General features: G+C 47.2%; 1 non-coding gene across 1 annotated transcript; it reads left to right on the top strand.

Moving 5' to 3' along the window:
* The first annotated feature begins 10,281 nt into the window (after positions 1 to 10,281).
* Positions 10,282 to 10,492, top strand: LOC117795862. Its single transcript, XR_004620011.1, has one exon. It is a non-coding gene; the product is annotated as a small nucleolar RNA U3 (small nucleolar RNA).
* Positions 10,493 to 14,667: the final 4,175 nt, after the last annotated feature.

Here is a 14,667-nt window from a genome sequence, read left to right as displayed (position 1 = left end):
TTATCGAGTGCAGCTATGTGCGTAGTGTAGTCTGACACGCAGCAGGGGCTCACGAGCTTGACTGTACGGGTAGGTGAGTTTACAAGTGGACAGACAGACGGGTAGAGGAGCAGCAAGACCACAGTGGCTACACGGCAGGCTGAGGTCACACAGCCGTGGCTGGACTGCGGGAGACGCCTGGACCCAGAAGGGCCCACCCTTCTTCTCTTGGCAGGCGACAGCCACCCCATAAAACTCTGTCTACCCCTTTCAAGAGGTGGGTTTGATTTACATCAGCCATCAGGCAGCAAAAATACAGGCCTTCAAACTTTTACTGCCTTTTTATGATTCCTGGTGACGCACAGAAATATCATCCAAAACATTAGCAATTACTTTGAAGGTGAGTGTTCCAGAGGTGTGGCGACGGGGTGTTTTCTAATTTGATAAGTCAGGGTGTTCCTGCCAGGCAGGCCCAGGAGCATCAGCAAGCCTGGAGCTGATTCAAAAGCAGAAATGATCTTTCCAGCCTCATTTTCATCTCCATCAGCACCCTATCAGACACCTTACGCCCGAGCCAGTTCCCATCCATGTATAATTTATACATTTGATTTCAATAGACTAATCTCTGCCTCATTCACAGGGGGTGGAGCAGGGAGAGCTCCCTCTTTTATTTTTCATGGTGAGCGATCATGTATATTTCCATGGATTTCTTTCTGCTTCCGCCTGGAGAATTATTTTTTTAAGACTAATTCCAAACTCACTCTCATATTTATTAAGTTTTTAGGAATAGGTGGAATGGTGGCCATGTATATGGTGATTTCGATTTCTGCCGGAGGTGGGCTCGTCGCAGGGGTATCAGAGAGGAGACCAGCCTGTCACCTCCTGATGCTTAGGAATGGCCATCTACTTTGGGGCTGGAACAGGGATGCCAGGAAAAGGCTGAAACCACGCCCACCTGGCACCCAGGAGCCCACTGACCTCTGACCCGAGTGTAGTTCCCCATCCCCTAAGCTCCCACGGCCCTCCTCAAGTAGCTTAAATAGGTCTCCTGGAGGAAGACCAGAGCATCCCCAGAGAAATACTAAACGCTATTTCCGAAGCCTCACAAATTCCCCCAATGCCAGATTCTGTAGTTCTTCCCTTTCTCTCCGTTTTTCTGCCCCATTGCCCCCTGTGAGAACTAAATCCAATTTTGGAGTCCCAGAGTTTCCAGAACGACCTTGGCAGTGACAGAACCCCTCTCCCCCACCTCATATCCCAAACCTCTTCTCAAGGGATTGTGCTTCTCTGTGCACTAGCAAATTCATACCTGGCAGGCCAGCCACAGCCTTCCTTCTGGAAATTCTTCCTGGGGGGCCAGTGTGGCAGATGGCATTTTCCAAGACGGCTGCAACAAGGTCTCCCAACCCATGTGTCCACCAATGATTCTCCCATCAAGAGATGAGGTCTAAGTTTCCTCCATGCAGATCTAGGCAGACTGGTGACAACAGCAGAAGTGATGGTTTTGCTTCCACTCCATTCTCTTGGAACTCTCACTCTTGGGACCCAGCTGCCATGCTGTGAGGAAGCACAGACCACACGGAGAGGTCTGTGCAGGTGGCTGGGGGACAGTCCCTGCTGAGATCTTAGCCGACGGCCAGCACCATGGCCAGTCATGTGGGCAAGGGCGCCTTTGAGGTGACTCCAGCTCCAGCTCCTGTCTGATTGCAACGGCCCAAGGGATCCTGAGCAAGAATGCATAGCCGAGGCCATGTAGTCTACTGCACCACAAGAGATGATAATAAAATGATTGTTGTTGTGTTAAGCCACCACTTACGGAGATGAATCATTTCAAAGCAATAGATAACTGAAACAGGCCTGGTGAACAGCGCAAGGAAAGACAAAGTGGGCCTCTGGCAGCTTTACCACCTCCCCAGCTAAAAAGATACCCCGCATTTGTACAAAATCACATGCCCCTGAGTGCTGGCAGCCTCTGATCCTCCCTTAGCAGACATCTAGAAAGGAGGACAAGGTAGGGAAGAAAGAGAAACAATATCCATTTCGTGCCTGCCATATATGAGGAAAGTGACTTCTTGCCCAATCTACAGATGGAGAAACGGATGTCCAGAGAAGTCAAGCGACTTCAGTGAGGTCACACGGCCAACAGGTGTGCTGTTTGTGAAGCGAGGTCTGCATAAGTAGCCTGTGGTCTAGAACACATGTGGAGGAAAGAGGTGCTCTTACATATCAGTAGAATGAATGAATGAATGAATGCACTCCACTTGCCTTCTCTCTGGGCTTTTTCTTTTCTGGGGGCTCAGAGGGCAAGCTGAACAGCTGATGAGACAACCCACCTGATTTGCTTTTCCTTGGAAGGGGAAGAGAAGAGAGAGAACGGCTGTGAGCTGAACCCAGGACCCCACTGTGGCTGGCTTTCCTGCCAGGCAAGAGTCACCATCCTGTCCTCCTTCTCTGGCCTGGGCCTTGGGGCTACCTCCTCCGGTCTCAGCTCTCTTGAAGGTTCAGCTCCCTGCCTGGGTTCTGGGTTGCTCCTTCAGGGCCATCTCAGCCCCATCCTGGCTGTGTAGGCAGTCTCCGGTGTCGATTCCTAAGGGCACACCAACGACGTGGTGATCTCGACCACAGAGAAGCAGGGCCAGCAGGCTTCTCTGCGCACCCTTGTCTCCTCTAAGCACAGCTGGAATCAGAAATAGATTTCTCCATCGCCACAGGCATTTGAGGAAGGCTGCAGGCCCTGCGGCTGCACTGCCTTTCCCTTGCTCATTTTTTTATTCACCCCAGATGATCATATTTTTTCCAGGAAAGAAGGAGAAGGCAAACACGCAGAGGAAGCTACACTGACCGAGCCCTACCTCGCCCAAGCACTGTAGAATGCACACGTATCATCACATTTGATTCTCATACTAATGCTATGAGGTACCTATCACTACCGCTATTTTACAGATGAAGAAAGTGAGGCTCAGAGAGGTTGAGTAAGTTTCCCAAAGTCACACAGTTACTGCGATCTGGATTTCAAGCCCTGCCAAGCCTATATCTAAAGCTCTTTTCCTCTTTCCCAGGACTGACAATCCTCTTGCCCCCGAAGCCGATGGGACCATTGCAGAACCAGGAGATAACCCCATCTCTGCCACCCAAATATGGAGCTGGGGCCATAAACACTGGCAAAGATCACAAGCACCAAACCCAGTAAAATGGATCTGAGCCGCCCCTGAGGTTCTCTGATTCTGTCTGTAAGACAGTCAAAACTCCAGGTATTCAATTCTGGCCTGAATTCATTCCTGAGCCAACCACCTCCCACAACCCTGCCTCCCAGAGCTCAGACCAAGCCACACGCCTCCCCCATGTAGCTGACCTACCCCACCACTGAATTCCATTTCCCCTGACTCCCGTGACAGCACACCGGTTCAGCATCTAGGCTCAGGAGCTGTACAGCCTGGGTTCAAATCCTGGTTCTTAATACTAATATGACCTCTAGCAAGTCACTCAACCCGTCCTTGGCTCCGTTTCCCCATTTGCAAGATGGGGCTAATGAGAAAACTCACCACCTGGGGTTGTGAGGACTGTGAGTTAGCATGTGAAAAGGTTTATAACATAGCAGTTGGCTACCGATGCTATTTCTGGTTTGATTGAAACACGGCCTGCATACACCCTCCACATCCAGAAAGAGCCCTTTCCAGGGCCTGCGGCGTGCCCTTCCAAAGACTGTCCGAAACAGCCCTGCCAGCCCCCTCACATCACCTATCACCCCTTCCGCAGAACCAGGAAGGGACCGGCCGGGAGGCCTCTCCACACAAAGGAGGATGCTCTTTGAAACCGGCCAGGTGTGGCCTTAATAGCTTACAAGCCAGCTGCACCCCTGTTTCCCTTCACGTGGTTCCGACTGCTTCACCACATCCAGACCTCACCTTGAACCCTCAGATCCTTTCCTCCATTGCCTGTGCCTGGCCTGGAGGCAGTGCCCTACACAGAGAGCAGCGGAGACAGCTGCTCGGTGTTCTGCCCTGTCCCCTCCATTAGGATATGAATCACTTCACGAGGGGAGACTCGACAGCCGGAGGGTGATTTGGTGACCTCACTGCTCAGTTCACTAGGTTCCAGGCATCCCAAAACGCCAGTGACCTTTTCTTTCCCTTTCATGCCTTGATGCCAGGCTTCAGTGGCAGAGCTCCCCAACCCACCCTCCCCCTCCCACTCTCCCCATCCAGGTGCAGAACCACTCCGGCACATCAAGGAATTCTAGACTCTAAATGGCACAGGTTGGAGTTTACTGCGTGTGTTTGTGGTTTTTCCCCTGGCCGGTAATAGCAAAGCCAAGTTCAAGCCAGCTCAGCCCAGGATGCAGAAGGAGAACCCTAATTCTGTATCAGGCCTCTTTCAACTCAGCCATCCTGATGTGCCAAGGTAACTCCATGCCTCCTCTCATTCATGCCGCCCCTGTCCACCTGCCTAGTGGGTAGAGCAGGGCACCTTCACTCCCTGGTCCCTTCTGTCAGCTGACATGTATTTTCTCCCATATCAGAACCTTTAAAAGAGAGATACTCAGGAGCTCCTGATTTGTAGCAGGTCACGTGCTAAGTGATCGACAGGTACTGTCTCATTTATTCACACAAATACCCTACCAGGTAGGTCACGTTATTAACCCCATTTTGTTGATGTGGACACGGCTGCTCAGCACGGTTAAGAAACTTGCCTGGATTTCACATCCAATGAACAAACGGCCGAGCCAGGACTTGGATGAAGTCTCTCCAACTCGAGAATGCACTTTGTTACTGCCGCACCAACCCTGCGATGTTGCCTTATCCTGCCTGCAGGGGTGTCTTCACACTACTTCTGCGCCCTATGTGATTCAGGGCAGGGGTTATTCACCACGAGCACCCACCGCTGCTACAGACAGGCACCTCTCAGCCACTTCTCCTGCACCGCTGCCTCAAGTCGCTTGTGTGATTCCCAGCAAAGCAGCTTAAGATTCTCAGTCTTCTTTTATTTAATATCAGGTCTGAGTTCCTAGACCTGTGATATAGTCATTGACTGGCATTGCAAGAAATACCAAAATTAAAAGTGAATGGGGAAAGGGGCACCTGGGGGGCTCAGTCGGTTAAGCGTCTGCCTTCAGCTCAGGTCATGATCTCAGGGTCCTGGGACCGAGCCCTGGGCCAGGCTCCCTGCTGGGGGGGGGTAGTCTGCTTGTCTTTCTGCCCCTCCCCCTGCTCGTGCTCTCTCTCTCTCTCTCTCACTCACTGTCTCTCTCAAGTAGGTAAATAAAATCTTTTTAAAAAAACGAATGGGAAAAAAATAATTTAAGATGCTGAAATTTAGGGGCCCTTGGGTGGCTCATTCGTTAAGCGTCTGCCTCCGGCTCAGGGCGTGATCCCGGCGTTCTGGGATCGAGCCCCATGTCGGGCTCCTCGCTTGGAGCCTGCTTCTTCCTCTCCCACTCCCCCTGCTTGTGTTCCCTCTCTCGCTGGCTGTCTCTATCTCTGTCAAATAAATAAATAAAATCTTTTAAAAAAAAAAAGATGCTGAAATCTTGTAATGGATACCTAGGTGGGTATTATAGAATCATCCCTATTATTGTTAACATTTTAAATTTTCATCATATTTTAAATAAAGAATTTAATAATTTAAAGAAAAAAAAGAAAAGAAAAGAAAAGAAAAGAAAAGAAAAGAAAAGAAAGAAAAGAGAAATGCCAAAGTTAAAAACCTAGAGTAGCCCCACCAATAGCTGGATTCAAAATCTACCATCCCGGGACCAGGATCTGAGCACCCCAGCACGGTCACCTAGACCCAGTGTGTGAAGAAAGCGTAAGCCGTGTTTCCCAAAGTCTGTCCTAGGGAACACTTACCCCAAGAGATGCTACACCAAAAAAGGTTTCCATAGTTAAACAGGTTTGAGAGACACTGTGTTTGCTAGTTCCTGTCCAAGAGTTTACTACGCTCCTTAGCAAATTGTAGGTTTGAGAAGTTTTTCGGTAAAGAGATCTGGCTCCCTTTATTTAATGCAGTGCCTCTACAATTTATGTAATCCCAGAGCCCCTTCATCCTTTTTAGGTGCCGTGGAATCAGTGTGCAGCGGAACAGACTTTGGGAAATGCAGTTCTGGCGTCTCCACCCTCGCCTGACTCAGACGGGTTCATCTGCAGATCGCCAGGCTGCCAGCTATAACCACCCACTGTGCAGTCAGTGCCGGCAAGGCCAGCAGCACGTGGTTGGGGCCCGTGGAGCAGAGCTCACACTCCCGTTCCCAGCAGGGCCCTCGGGCTGCCTCTCTGAGCCCTGGACTCTGGAGTCCGCAGCCAGCCCAGCCCACAGCTGACCTCCCTTGACTTGATCCCCCGACTCCTGATGCCCCAGCAGTGTGCGTGCCTGCTCCCTGCCAGAGAGGACACGGAGAGCAAGCCTGGGGGACAAGCCTGGCCGCAAGGGAGGGACCCCCAGAGGCTGCACTTGAGCAGAGCCGTGTGCTGGGGAATCGGCCTGTGTCTGAGCAGAGGCATCCGACAGCTTGCAGGACCAAGACACAAACAGCTCCCAAGCTCCAAACGCCTTCACAAACTTCCAGCGTGTGAAAGAACCCACCTGTCTCTCTAGCACCCCACCCACCAGGTGACACCCGCAGCAGCCGCCTCCGCCCCCAACAGCCAAAGTCATGAGAATGCTACCAGCCTTTGCCCGTAAGCTCATAAGGACGGGGCCAGCATCACGGGTACATTCTGTCCAGCTCAAAACCCAGGACATAGGTCGAGAAATAGTAACAACTGCCAAGAGTCCCAGGACGGGGTGGGCTGGGGATATGGGGTGTGTGAAATCAGGGTAGCCATCTACTTCCTCATGAAATTCGTTTCTCCAAGCCAAGCGTCTTTTTAAAGAACCAGGATTAATAATATTCACGACTAAGGACCCTGTGTGCCTACGGGTATCAAAAACAATGCTTTTGGGTCCACGTGAGTCTGTGTGAGTAGGGGAAGGAACTCAAGAACGCAGGAAGAAGCCAAAAGGGAAGGGTTCTGTTAGACAGCACTGCCTTTAAAAGGTCCATGTTTCCCATGATTGATAATTAACTTCGGCATCAATAAACGGCTCGCCTTTCCCGCCTCCACCGCCCCCTGCATGGGTCCCCCCACCATGAAATTTATAGCCCCTCTCTTGGATTACTCCAGTCTACAGCAAGCGTAGGACCAAAACAACAACTAGAGGGCAAAGCAATTAACCATTTCCCCAGGCTGAAGTTCTAGCCTCTTATTGCCTTGATAATTTACTCTGTAAAGTGGCAGGCACCTTGGCTCAGAGTCACTTTCCAAATCTATTTAAAAGTCCCTGAATTCTGCTGAGTCTGATTTCACTCTATGAACAGGACAAAAAACAATGAGGTCTTCAACACTTCATTGTTCGGTGCTAAATATCACCCGTGATACTTATTTAAAAGCCTGTAATTATAATACAACTTGGTTTTCCTGCAAAGCTTCCATTTCCTGGTATACCAGGAGACAGAATTAGTGGTTTTATTGTTTTAGTGCGTATCTGGAGCAGTGGACCAAAGATTATATCACTGCGTGTCATCCCTTCTCCACCACATCTTCCTATTTCCACAGAGATCCTGCAGCCCTCAGACCCAGCCTCACGGTTCTCGTGGAAAAGTTGTACAGGTTCTGAGCTTTCAGGGAAAATTCAAGAAATGGGAATGCCAAGATCAGAAGGAGCCAAAATTGTATCACAATCTGTCCAATTCTGAACCAATGATGTCTACTCTGACCTCTCCTCCACTCCCCCCCACAGCTGCATTTTCTCCTGCTTCCTATTCAGGGAATGGCTCCACCATCCACCCCTGGTTCAAGTCACCAACATGGCAATCCTCTGGGACTTACCCATTTCCCTCAGCACTATCCCCGTGCCAGATCCACCCAGTCTCCTAAGTCCTTTCAGGGCTATTCTTTCTTCTCCAGCCTACCACCACCGCCTTTGCTCAGACCATCTCTTCCCCTGGTTTAACAACAGGTTCCTACGCAGTCTCCCTGCCTCCAGGCTTGCTCCCTTCTCTCTATTCTCTGCACTAGAGCCTGGATGATCTAGATCAGAAACAAAATATATTATGTCACTCCTCTGCTTAAAACCCCCCAGAAACTCAGGGCGTCTGCGTGGCTCAGTAGGTTAAGTTTCTGCCTTCGGCTCAGGTCATGATCCCAGGGATCAAGCTGGCATTAAGCTCCTTGCTCAGCTGGGAGTCTGCTTCTCCCTCTTTCTCTCCCCAGCCCCACCTCTTGGGCTTGTGCCCTCTCTCTCGATCACACTCTCTCTCAAATAAATAAATAAAATCTTTAAAAAAAAAACAAACTCAGAAACTACTTGCGTTCACCAGGACAAAATTCAAACCCTGATCTTGGTACCTAAAACCCTTCACGTTTGTGTCCAGACCCCCTCTCCAGCTTCCCTTCTTGTACCCCTTCTCTTAACAAATATTAAACTATTGGGGTTCTCAGAACACACCATGCCTTTCCATGCCTCTAGCCTTTGCACGTACTGTTTCCACATTCTGGACCAAGTTCCCACCTTTCTCCTGGCTAAGTCCATTCCATTCTCTAAGACTCAACTCATGCATAACATCTTCTGGAAAACTTGCTAGAGAGGTAAAAAGCCCATCTTGCCTCCCTAGTCTTCCCAACGGTTCACATAAAATCACGCTGTTTTGTGTTGTTCTTATCCCTCTGGTGTGCGGCACAAAGTGAGGCAGATCTCTGAGCAACTCCTGACCCATGGCACTCGTCTTTCCTTTCCTCTTCCCTAATAGAGACCCGCTCTGTTCTGTACTCACTCCTCTAAGAAGCTCTAAGCCTGAGGAAAGCTGACTGCATCTGATTGGTCCAAGAGTAAATGCACTTCCTTTCACAAGAACTGACTCAAGAATGTCATGTGACCCAGTTCTGGCCAATGAGATATGATGTTTCTTGAAAGAAACAAGAGGTGCGAGATGTCCTTGCTTCTTCCTCCACGTTGGATATATATTTGGTGTCAGGGTCCCTTTGGCAGGGGGGTGAATTCTATGGACCCCTTCTTAGAATATTTTTAGGGGCACCTGGGTGGCTCAGTCATTGAGTGTCTGCCTTCGGCTCAGGCCGTGGTCCTGGCGCTCTGGGATCAAGCCCCACATCGAGCTCCTCCGCTGGGAGCCTGCTTCTTCCTCTCCCACTCCCCCCACTCGTGTTCCCTCTCTTGCTGGCTGTCTCTCTGTCAAATAAATAAATAAAATCTTAAAAAAAAAAAGAATGATATTTTTAAATACATCAAATAAACTACATGCAAATTATAATGTAACCCAACTACTGAAATATTAAAACCACATATTTATGATATAATAATTTATACTTTATTTACCCATTCAATATCAAGATCTAGTGGTGGGTCTAATAACTGCTATAATTTCAAAGTGGAACCAAGCATAAAGTATATTCACGATATATTTACAATTATAACGTTACTTAAAAATACATGTGATTTCTATTGGTGGCAAACTGACGTTGCCCTACTACTGTAGTTTGTTACCCACATTCGTACTCGAAGGAAATAAAAAATTTTAGTTAGATGTTGGTGATGTGATTCTTTTTCCCACTCAGGTTCATGGGTCCCTGAGTTTATCCATGGAGCTCAGAAAAGAACCCCTGCTTTGGACTCTGTACTCTCTGGTTGTGATGGCTGGATCCACTGCAGCCATTTTGCTAACAACCTAAGGATGAACCAGTATGGAGGCTAGCATAGCAAAAAGATGAAAAGAAAGGTCTTTGATGCTGATGCTGAGTCTCTAAACCGACCACCCCTGGAGCCCATGGACTTCAGTTATGAAAAATAATAAAATTATTGTTCAAGCCCATTTAAGCCAGGATTTCTGTTTGAGCTAATTTACAGGAAACAAAAAATGTTTAACTTTATATCAGAGTCATAGGACAGAACAAATGCAACATCTACATTGAGCTCCCAATCAAAGCAGGAAGCCCCTCTCCTGACTAAAAGCCATGTATTTAATTTTTTTATTTTAATTTCAGTATAGTTAACATAGATTAAAAGCAATTTAAACTACCCTGCTGTGTTCATCGTGCAGGACAATACCGATCCCCAGAGATCATGTCAGCACTGAGCCCTGGGCCACAGAGGCTAGAGAAGCACCTGTCCCACAGCACCATTTTGCAAAGCATATTGGATGGAGGTGAACCCTTGCATGGGAACCAACCAATGAGAACTCATTTCCTAACCACTGCATGTTGAGCACGCCTGAAAGTGCTAACAACGATTCTGAATTTAAAAGCTGACACACCAAAGACTATACTTTTGGGGATCATTTCTATAGTTCATTACTAGAGCAGTTTCTCTGAACGTGTAGAGTACCCAAAACCAGGAAGAGGAGACGCAGTGCCCCCTCCTGAGTGTGAAGCTGGCTCTGGGCGTGGCTTCTGCCTTTGTCATTGATGATTGTTCTTCTCCTCCCTCCTTCAGGGGAGTAGGACGGAAGGGACACCATCTGAGTGGTTTTCAGTTGGGGGAAAAAAAGGCTGACACTCCATCACCTACAGCAAGGGGTGAGAACCATGTGGGACACCCAAAAGAGCAGTGCAATTCAAACTATTAGTCCCTAGAGAAGACGGAACTTGAGCACATGTCAGAAACACCTTGAATACACATTAGAAACATGGGAGAGAGATTTCAGGGCTCTGATTCAATAGGTTGGCAATGGACCCCAAAATTTGCATTTCAAAAATGTTTGGGGTTATGCTGATGCTGGGGACCACACTTTGAGAAGCATTAGCCTAGAAGTTGTGCAGCGGCCCAGAATTATTTCCTCACCTGCATGGCTAATGATATCACTTAGGGAAAAGGAACTGGCCTTAAAAATCCATCAGGTATTAATATTCTGAGCCACTCATCTAGTTTTCTTTACCAAATGTGGTTTGAGCCAGAGTTGTGGTTTGATACCATCTTTGGCTGTGGAGTGCTGGATAAGTATAAGTATATATAAGTATATTATATAAATAATGAAATAAATTATGTTAAAAACAAAGGTAATAAATACTCAGAGCTCCTCATTTTCCAATTATTTTACTACATTTTATTATTACCTATGCTCTTGGGGTTATTTGTGTCTAGTCTGTATGGTAGAAATGCTACAAATAATATTGTGCTATCTTGCATCTCCTTCCAAATCCACATTCTGTGACTTCCAGGAGGCAGACTGAAATCAGCCATGGTGGGAGTATTTACATCACGGAAATTGTGGATTGCATGGACTTAAGAAAATGATGGAGAAATGTCAATGATGCAGATTTGATTTAAATGCATGTTGTATCTATAATTCTTATATTGTGACTGGCACAGAAAATTCAGGAAATATTCTCCCAGAGCTCAGAAACTACTACCTGATTCAGCGAAGAAGTCACTATGTCATTAGTGAACAAAAGAAGGTCCAATAGACATCTTTGTTGTTTCTCTTCTGACTCCTTAATAGAAATGAAAATATCAATCCATACTCACATTGGAATTATACTCACTTATTTAGTGATGTGAGCACCTTCTTTGCTGAATAGGATAGTAATCGAGCATTTATTCATAGTCTGATTGTGTCAAATCATGGTTGAATTGCAACCATAGTTTGGCTATGGACGCAGGAGTTCAACAAAAACCGAGCATCGTGAGAATCAATGGCATATTTGAAACTGACAATACTGCATTGTATATCTTGTTATTAGAAAATGGTGTGCTACATTCCTTTTCTATCTATAAAATTAATAAAATTTTATAATAAACATATATAAATTATGTAAAGTTGATAATAAACATATTTTTTCCTGGAGAGCTGGTTTTTTAACATTTACCAGCACCATCTTTTAATCATCTTTGAAACCTGAAAGGGGTGGGCCCTCGCTGATCATTAAGGTCATGATTCTGGTGCCCAGAGTAAGCAAAATGGGATGAGCAGCTCCCTTATAGAATCGTATCACCAGGCTTATTTCTTTTGAATGTGCTGCCTGTAACAATAGTATCTTTCATCTTTGTTGAAATTGTCCTTGCGTGGGGACCCCAGTGCTTTCATCCTTATACGCATAGCTTGGTGCACTTCCCGTCACAGGCAGATGCCCTAAAAGTAACAAAACTCACAGAACCAGGGCCACACCCAGCCTTCCAGTAGTTGTCTTTCCCTACAAGTTTACCATGACACAGGCAGACAGCTCCTTGGAGAGTCTTTCAGGGAGAACAGGACTGGGGAAGGGAGCTTCCTTCCTCCCAGGTCCGGGGCTGCATGGCAGCATGCTAAGGGGGGAGTCCAGAGGCGGGCAGTGCCACAGAAACAGGGCATTCTGGGCAGTGGGGACTATTGTGCAACATAAGGCCTTGAGCTCTGCCGGGAGCAGAGGGTCTTTCCAGAGCTGTGCAGATGATGTCAGACTGGATGGACTTGTTCCCCCACGCCCTCGAGGACTCTCAGATATGCTAGAGAAGGGAGGCCTAGTCCTACAGTTACTCAGGTGGGACGACCCAGCAGCAATCTTCCAGTGCCACGACTTAAGGGATCTCATTTGTACCTCATTTGTCAAGCTTCATTTTGCAGACAAGAAAGCCCGTCTCATGAGAGAGATGACTCAACCGAAGGAGTCACATTGTGAGTCAGAGTCCAGTGTTGTGGATGTGTCTGTTTCACCCAGTCTCTGCTCGAGGCAAGAATTCTCCTTTAAATAAGCAGGGGAAGCAGCAGCTCCTTGCATAGAAACACGCAGAGCCAGCTGGCATGTCTGTGAATCAGCGTTTGTGCTTCTCCCAGACCATTTACAGATTCTGGGAAGGAGAGTGCAGGGTAAGGGTGCTCCAGAAGCACGATGCCCACAGCTTTTACACAAAGGCCAAGCCCTCCCCATCTTGGCTCATCACCCCGTTTCGTTTGGGTTGGTCCGGCACCCCAATACAATGCAAGTTCCTATAAGCAGGGAACATGATGTACGTGAGCTTTGGGGTCAGAACTGGGTGCAAATATTGCTGTTGCCACTTATTAGCTGTGACACTGGACAAGGCATCAAATGGAGAAAAAGTAAAAAAACAAAAATTTACTGAAGGACTGTATAAATAGGATCTTTATAGTTTCAACTGGTGGAATCCCAACTTAAACAGGATTAAGCAAAAGAGGTAATTTACTGGCGATCCCACTAATCCTGGAACAGGTCTTGCTCGCTTCAGACGTGGCTGGACCCAGGGGAGTATCTTCTGGACCCACATTCACTCTCTCCGTCTCTGGAGTCCGCATTCTCTTGTGGGCTCCATTATCGAATAGGCTCTTTACTCAGAGGAGGAAAATGACTGCCCAACCTCCAGTTCACACATACCATACGGTCGGGCTTACGCCCAGCAGAAACAAGAATACATCTCTTCTCCATAACGCCCACAGGAATCCGCGGAGTCACTTGAATTGGGCCCATGGCACATGCTGTACCTCTGAGCCAATGACTGTGGGGAGGTAAACTCAGAGCACTGATTGGCCATGATTGGGTCACATGCTCCTTGCTGAGCCGATGACTGTGGGGAGGTAAACTCAGAGCACTGATTGGCCATGCTTGGGTCACATGCTCCTTGCTGAGCCAATGACTGTGGGGAGGTAAACTCAGAGCACTGATTGGCCATGCTTGGGTTACATGCTCTTCCCCAGGAGGGATGAAGCCCGGCCCAGAGCACAGGAACTACAAATGCAGTAGGGAGTAAGAGTGTTGAAAAAAGAAATAGAGGAATTCTCCCTGAAAGCAAGGGGAGTGGATTTGGGATGGTGGAAAAGATGTCGTCAAATGCTTGCTCTGCCTACCCTCTGCCAGGCCCTTGGTTCATTATTTTCATCAAACTCTCACAACAATGAATTTAACCTTTCAGCTCTACAGTTTCCTCTTTTGAAATGAGAATAATGATATCTAATAAGAGAATAGCTACCACTTATTTAGTACTTACTGTACCAGGCACTGGGCTAAGTGCTTTATATATTCCAACTCAATTATTTATGTCTTCAGATTGTTGTTAGATGTAAATTAAAATAGACGACATAAAAGGCATTGTACCTGGATATAAAAAATGCCTAAGTGTATTTTATTTGTATCACCCACTCACCTACTATGGTATCAAGCATCTAACTGGTACGTATTGCAAAAGTTGCATTAATGAAAGTGTGGCTTATTTCTGCATTTAATTATTTATATTCTACCTAGTTGTACAAAGGATGTGATATAACACACGGGACATACATTCAGCAATATAGTGCAATATATAGAGGAAAACAAAATCAGAACCAACAGACTATGTAAATCAGAATAGAATAACAAGATAAGTGGAAAAGTAAAATGCATTCATGGAGACCATGCAATTAGTTTTTTGGAACTTGGCTCTGAGTTTTGTGGTGAACAAAGAGAAAAGGGAAACCCCATTAATTGCAGTTCTGCAGTTCAAGAGTGTAGTGGTGGGGGGATGGAATATCATTGCTCAGGGAAAAGAATTTAATGCACTGCATTTTAAGACAAAGGAATTATGGTCGGGGTGGGGCAGGTACAGGGACAGTTACCCATAGATCTGTTCAGGGACAATGATGGCAACCCTAGCACAGAGCGTAATCCGCAAGGCAGTTTTTCACCTTCTGTGGGGCAAATGCCTGAGGGTACTTTTGATAACTGGATGAGATGCCAC

This window comes from Ailuropoda melanoleuca, chromosome 13 (assembly GCF_002007445.2).
Source record: "Ailuropoda melanoleuca isolate Jingjing chromosome 13, ASM200744v2, whole genome shotgun sequence".
In the NCBI taxonomy this organism is placed as follows: domain Eukaryota; kingdom Metazoa; phylum Chordata; class Mammalia; order Carnivora; family Ursidae; genus Ailuropoda; species Ailuropoda melanoleuca.
Note: the sequence above shows the minus strand (reverse complement) of the source record. Positions and strands in the feature narration are given on the sequence as shown.